The following is a 7,666-nucleotide window of genomic DNA, read 5'->3' as shown; positions in this document are numbered from 1 at the left end:
TGTTTTCAGAGTCTCCACCTGGGAAGACTACATCTCTGAGTGGGAAAATAAACACATTGGCCTTCAGTTGGTTCGCTGACTATTTTCTCTGCTGACAACACTAATTGTTCTGTCAGTCAGGATGGTGACAGTTTTCAGCACCAAGTCCTGAAAGACAGGAGGATAATGTTGTCTTTTGTTAGTATCTGAGCTCAGAAAACTTGGAGGTATCTAACTTTGTGTTCATAAAGTTAACTTAAAAGCCAGGATAGACTGGATAGCACTGTGCAAATGGGCATGAGCTGACACAGATGAGCTTTCACTGTGTCTTTCCTTATGTTTCAGATTTAATAGATTAGGAGGACTATTTAATGTATCCTCAAAAGCTTTAAACTGCACTGTACTCTCAAACATGTTATTGCACTAGGAAGTGACTGCTTTTCACTCAGGTATAACAGAGCAGAGCTAGGCCTGTCATTCACATCATAACATTGACATGAAGGAAATATATTTTGAAAACCATTAGATTTTTTTTCTCCTAAATGAAGACCTTTCTTCATAAAGGAGGATTTTTGCAGACTTCTAGTAGCACCAATAAGGAAATAGCACCTATATACACCACAAATTACTGATTCAAAGCAGCACTAATTTCTAGAATAGGGCAGATAAAAATATGTAACCAGTAGTTGAAAGTACTTTGCCAGACTTCTGGACCACCTAAATACATATTTACACATCTGTACTGCCAGTCCTTTTCTAAATGTTTGGTGAGTTTTTTTCAAGTGAACCGGGTACCTATGCTGTACTACAGGAGCAGACAGCAGTCTCTGATTTTGTACAAGACAGTCAATATAACCTTTTCACAGACAAATATTATTTCTATAACAAATCTGTCCAGAGTATGATTTCTTGTATCATAATTTCTGACACAGTGGTTTCTTATTAAGTATGTCTAAAACATAGGAAAATTAAATATTCTCTCGCAGATAATACTAATGCCTGCAATCATGGTGTCATCATTTCCTTTAACACAAGACACTAATTTCCTACCCAGTCAATGAAATGTACATAGAAACAGCTATTTGTGTTTTAATTCTGTTTCTCTCAAATGCCTTTCTGAGTGTTACAACCCAAAGAAACTTGGGGGAACTACAACAGCACAGGCTTTCCCTGATGATTGTAAGAACACTTGAGTACTTCTGTGCATATGTCTTTACACAAATATATCTTACAAAATACTATACAAGAAGATGTAGCAGGAGTGCACATAAATATTTTGCATGAAGGTGTTAACACTGGTGTCATAGCTATGAGCTATAGTGCTGAATACACTGGCATACACCCACAGCAGACAGCATTTCCATCTGCCTAGTCCTCTACACCTCTATATCTCTTCTCCTCTAGCCCACTAAGACAGTTGCAGAAACAGTGCCTGGCTTCCTCTTGTGTTGTACTACACAAACAGTTCATTTTAGCTTTTACAAACAAACAAAAAAAAATTTGGCCTTCTCTGTGAGGTCAAATAAAGAAATACCCATAGTGGAAAGCAGCACTGAGCTGCTGCCTACTCTTGGGGAGGTCTGTTTACCTCTCTCTGTGCCCTAATGTCCCATCTAACTCAACATCTGGCTTCTCTATTTAAATTGCAGAGATTGTGTATTACTCCACATCCTCAAGTGCCCACAACAATAGAAACCTCTAAAAAGGATCAAGACCACTAGCACATAAAATATGGTAAGTATCAATGATGACACGGCACACATATGAAACGTCTGTCTTGTTTTGAAATAGCCACCATGTGAGTCACCACACACAGATCATCTGACAGTCAGTCCCATCTACCTTTTAAACTGCATCACACCAATATTACTACCATATTTTTTCTCATTATTTAGACCAAAATTCTACATAACAAATAGCTAAGAAATTATATTATAGATACTCAACTCTCTGAAATATTCATTAGAAAAAAATGCAATGATGAAACTGTACGAGTCCTCATCTCTAATTAAGATAGGCCTGAGTTCTCATCTCCACAACTAGAATTTGCTGTAGGAAAATACTAATGGCATTAAAATCTGATATCTTACTCTATTCTGTGTCTAAGTGCTCTGTCATGTTGGATATACACAATATCTATCTATTATCCTTCCATATGCACATTTAACCCACACAGAAATAAATCTGGGGGTGTGGGAATGATTTTTATTTTGTGGGCTGTGTATCACTGCTTCAAATTACTGGATAATTATGTAATTTATTATTATTGTGTGTGGGTTTTGTTCTGCTGTGGGGTAGTTTTTCTTGTTAGGATTTTTTTTAGATGCTGATTGCAGTGCCAAGGGATGTGAATGGCCATCCTTCAAAACAGAAGGAAAAATCAATACACAGAACGATGAAGACATATCTTCAGTCCTATGTATAATCAGTGCTAAGCTCTTTTGTTTTTTCATTCTTGTCCTATAGCCATTGAGGGTCATTTCCAGCATGACAGGCAGGGAGATCTGGCAGCCAATAATTGGCTCACCCTTTCTTCCTTTGTTAATTAAAGTTAGCTGCAGTTGGATTAAACATATTGAACAAAGTTAGAGTTGAAGTCTTTTGGGACCCTGCAAAGCAGGGAACTGCAGCTGAGAGCTGGTTTTATGAGTTTTGTAATATCATATACTTAACAGGATGAAAATCTAAAGATTTTGATAGCGTCAAGTCTGAGCTGGAGATTTAATAATGCTTTTCTCTGCTGCATGTCCAATGGGGAATAAAAGTGATGCAAGTGATTATCAAGCTGTGCAGCTATTGCAGACAGCTTTTGTCTTTGGTGTCTTTTTCCTCATGACTTTTTTTTCATCTTTTAACCTGTTCCTCTCCCAATTAATTCCCTTTTTCCCATTTGATTTGGGCTTCTGTAGCTCATTCGATGTCACTACTTGCTGCTGCCACATTTCAGCACATTTCAGATTGAGGTATGACCAATCACTATTGAGATTTGACTGGTTTGAGTGAAGGAAATCATGGAGCTTCTCTAAAAAACTAACAATTTGTATCTTCTTTCTGCATAGTGAAATAAAAGACTACTGCTGAAAATTCTGAGCTCTGGGAAAATTGGTTTTAATACAGTAATCTTAATTTTTTGAAAAAAATGGTATTACAAGATCACTTATGAGAGAGAGAAATAAAATCAATACTTAACCGAGTAAATATTTATTAGCCTTTTCTAGAAGTTGTCCTATTTCTTCACCATGAGCTAAGTGCCAACCTTTTATTTCTTCTGAAACCTAAGCTTGACTCTAACACAGACCTTCTGTGCTGCCCTTTTCTGTTCAAGAGACCGTGAAGTATTTTGCAAGATGCAATGGCAAGTAAGTAAAACAAAAATTTTGAATAGTATTTAAAGGTAGTACTTGCTTATTTACTCTCTCATGTTGGTATCAGAAAAGCATATCAATGTTACATTAATGGTATTGAATGGGACATATTTTAAGGAGTTACATATTCACATTTTATTATCCAGATGGCAGTGGATAACCTCGCTATAGCATGTTGGCAGTAAGCCGCCCTATCAGAAGCAACAGCTTCATTTTTACACTGAATTAATCCCATTGACTGACACGACATACATTTGTTGCTGGCTTAATGTTGGTCATTGTGGATAGACTGATTTACCATTCAGAGATATTGCAAGAGTTCTGCATTTTCATTCTTAGGTCTTGTTGAGAACTTCCTAAAGCAAGTGAAGACACATCTCCCTGCTAGATGCACTAATGCCTCTATCTTGTGGTTCATATAACTCTAAAATCTAGGTCTGAGATTCAAAGTCTTTAGAGTAGTTAGTGGGTACTAGCACCACACAGCTGCTTTTTCTAAAATTTTGGACTGTCCCTCTGACATTTGACCATGGACCTGCTGGACCCCTTGCAGGCCTGTAACCTGTTTGTAGCTCTGATCAGGCTTTTCTGCAGGTTTTGACTTCCTGGTTATGTCCACCCAGATTTTACACAGGGGTTTTTTCTTTCACCCACACAGGCATAACTGTCACTTTAATTTATGGTGTTCTGCATTTTGGAAGCTTCAATGTCTTTTTCTGTGATGGTGACAAAGGCAGGTTTTATCTCTGTTTATTCCTTCAAAGAAGCCCTGCAAGGATCCTTCACAATTTGGCCCCTTCCTCTTCCCTCTTTGCATCTTTCTGTTAGCTCCTATTTTTCTAAGGGAGCAGACAACACACTGGACTTCATGTCTCATTGCTGTTGTAGCATCTCCACAATCTGCTACTCTTCCTCTGCCTTTCCTGAGGTTTGAGATTATCTACCTCTGCAAGTCCCCATTGTAAAAGGGATCTGTAAGCCCCTTTTCCTCTCCCCACTTACCATTCCCCACGCAGGGAATTCTCCCCAGGAGATGCTACTAGCCCTTAAATGATAAAAGGACATGTTCAAGGCCTGGACACATCTGTAGAGCACCCTGCGATGTGCACAGCACAGCATTGGACAGTTACTTGCTGGGAGAGATGAGTGCCCTACAGAAAATCCACAGACATGGAAGGGTTCCTGTAGGGACTGGTGATTGGTATCCACAGCAGTACCTTGGAGGAGCCCCCTGGTTTCTGTCTGGCAGTGCATTGCACTAAACAGCTTGCTGACACCCTGCTTTTGCTGGGGGGAGTCCTACAGCCCAGGCAAGTGACACCATGCCCGGGAGATTTTGGGTTCTTTCTGCAGAAGGGTTCCTTGTTCCCTACATACGAGCCTGCAGCCCCCTCTGTGTCCAACTGCCCGCATCTCCCTGGCTAACCTGTTACTCTGTGTCCCAGCCAGGCATCGGGGCAAATGCTTTTAACAACAGAACTAAACTAAACTAAACTAAACTAAGCAAGAAGCACCGAAAATAAGTATGCCGACCCCAACGGGAGGCGGCGGGAGAGTCTGCCAGGATGCGGGGTGGGGGATGTTCCCCGGGCGGCACATGGGGCCGGGCTCAGCCCCGGGCCGGGGCGGGGAGGCAGCAAGCACAAAGAGAGGTACTTTTTTTCTTTTTTCTGGTTTTATTTTGGTTTTGGTTTTGGGGTTTTTTTGTTTTTTTTTTTTTGTTTGGGTTTTTTGTTTGTTTGTTTGTTTTGTTTTGTTTTGTTTTGTCTTGTTTTCTCCTTCGCGAAGGGCTTGAAAATACCTCCGTGATCGACATCGGGCACCGCGCAAGGCTTCGGCACAGCAGAGGTGCTGTACATTTGACAATGCTATTAAAGCATTGCTAAAGTTAACGGAGCCTCGACGGAATCTGAAAAACTAAATAAGAGACCAGTTTCAACCCCAATCCCCACTGGAGAGGATACACTAGTATGTTTCTTATTTTTATTTTCCTTATAGCCTGTTAAATTGACTAATAAAGTCAACACAGAGTTCTCTGTGTGGCTTCAAAAAACTCAGTAATTTTGTTAGAAAACGTTGAAATCCAACCCCAAAGTATTCAGCCCAAATATTTAGTTAAAGTAACCCTGTGGGTTAATAAACTAAACAAAGGCAAACCATGCAAAACTGCAGCAATGAAAACCAGACTTAAATAAACGAAGGAAAGTTTATAAGAACCCTCTAGCTGGAAAAAAACAGCGAGGGAAAACTGCATGGAAGTTTAATATGAAGCATGTGATACACGGGGGCTCGTTTTACAGGTACACAGCTTCACTTCAGACGGTCGTTGTCTCCAGAAGAATTTCGAAAATAATTATTCTCCTAAGTTGCATTTCCTTCGAAACCTCATTGCAGCGTTTTCTACCGAAGAAACACCCGAAAGCTTTTGGCAGGTTAAGAGGACCTCTCCTCTGTCTTGCAGCTCTCTCATTGCCCACACTTCACCACATTGCTAATTTCGGTGTCTGACTTGTTTAGTTATTTCAGCTCCAGTAATGTGGTTGCAAAATATTTACCTTTCACACAAGAACCTGGATTATTTTGATTAGAGACCGATGCACTCTTCAAAATGTTTGCTTATGAGCAGGAGTTCTTCAAAAAGGGGCACAAAAAAAGATCCCTCTTCTCAACTACCGCTTTTAAAACAGTTGTTAATAGCTAAACCCCAGGTTGCAATAGAGGTGGAGTAAGCCTCTAAAAAGGAAAAAAGGGACATTTAAACCACGCTATTCAAGATATGTATGCTAAATTATCTCAGATTGCCTTTAGCACGTTGGCAGTTTGGTAATAATTATAACCATTGCTGTTCTGCAGTTTAGATGATCACGGAAGAAACCTTCATGACAATTGTTTTTTTATCAAATAAAGGGCACGGGATTGATGACATATTTTTCTCTATGGGTTTCCAAATTATTTTCTTTTGCATTATATCCCCAAAGAAGCAGCCCGGGAGAAGACCGCTGGAAAAACAAGCCCCAAAATAACAGGAGATCGTTTAAACTTCTCTTGGTTGCTTTTCATTGTCAAGAAAAGCTGAATAAACAGCATCGGCTCCGCCTGAAAGCAGGTTTGAAATGAAAGAGACATGCAGAGGGAAAAGACGAGGGCTTTTTTTATTATTATTTTCTTCCCTTTTCGAGTACTTAACTTTCTTCTTTTCAGAAAGGAACTTCGTGCAGCCCAGGGAGCACTTTATTTACCGTGTACAGAAGAAACAAGTCAAATTTAAAATTAACCTCCAGTCGTGCTGGGAATAGATCAGACCAAATGTTGGGGGAATTCCTTTATTTCCCCCTTCTGATATTTCTGTCCAATTCCGCTGCTTAGCCATCACCCGTTGTACTGCCAATGAAGGGAACTGTCCCTTTCGGTGACAAGCCCTGATGAAATGATTTTCTTTAGAAAGAAAGAGAGAAAGATGGACTAAGGAACTTGGGGCAACAAAGCTTTACAAGGAGAGAAGAAAGACTTGGGTAAAATACGACACATTTATCTATCAATTGCTAGACAAGACAAAGAAGGCTTAACAACAGTTTGAAAAGAGTGGCCTGTGAATGGTTACTATTCAATTTGTATTTTATTCCCCGCTGGTCATGGAATTGAGATCAGAAGAAAAAGTGAAAACACATGGCTGAGGTCAGTAGGATCAGAGAACCACCACATACAGCAAAGGGAAGGAAAAGCAAAGGGAACTTGTGTGAAGAAATGGATTATATAAACAGAGCTTACCATCGCCTGCACCCCATTATCCTATAATTTACACTGCATGGGAGCATAGAAATATATTAATCTAGTGATAGGTTTCACCGTTGCTTTATGCCAATCAATTCCATTATATACTTTCGGACATGTTTAGAATTCTTGGACTAATGTGTTTATTTTAAATATCACAGGGAAATTATGACATCACCGGCAAATAATGCTGGGGAAGGTTGCCTTCCTTTTGAAGTACGCTGCAGTGAAACATGATTTTAATTACATAATCACTTTGAAACCGTAATTATATAATAAACGAGGGGGATTAAGCGGGAAGTGTATAGTACATTAAAAATTGCTTAGGTCCTGGAAAAACAAACCGAACACACAGTGAGAAACGCTCGGTCACGAAGATCGCTTGATAAATTCGGGCTACAGCGTTTATTCGCGTTTTGCCTGAGGCGACAAAAAGATGTCCCCTCCGACAGGCGCCGACGCTCGCTTCCCGTTTTCCCGCGGAGAGCGCAAACCCAGCTCGGTTTCGCCGCCGCCGCCTTCGCCCGGCGGGACCGCGGCCCGTCCGCGGA

Source organism: Geospiza fortis, unplaced genomic scaffold (genome assembly GCF_000277835.1).
Source record: "Geospiza fortis unplaced genomic scaffold, GeoFor_1.0 scaffold246, whole genome shotgun sequence".
Lineage (NCBI taxonomy): Eukaryota > Metazoa > Chordata > Aves > Passeriformes > Thraupidae > Geospiza > Geospiza fortis.
This window is presented reverse-complemented; position numbering follows the sequence as displayed.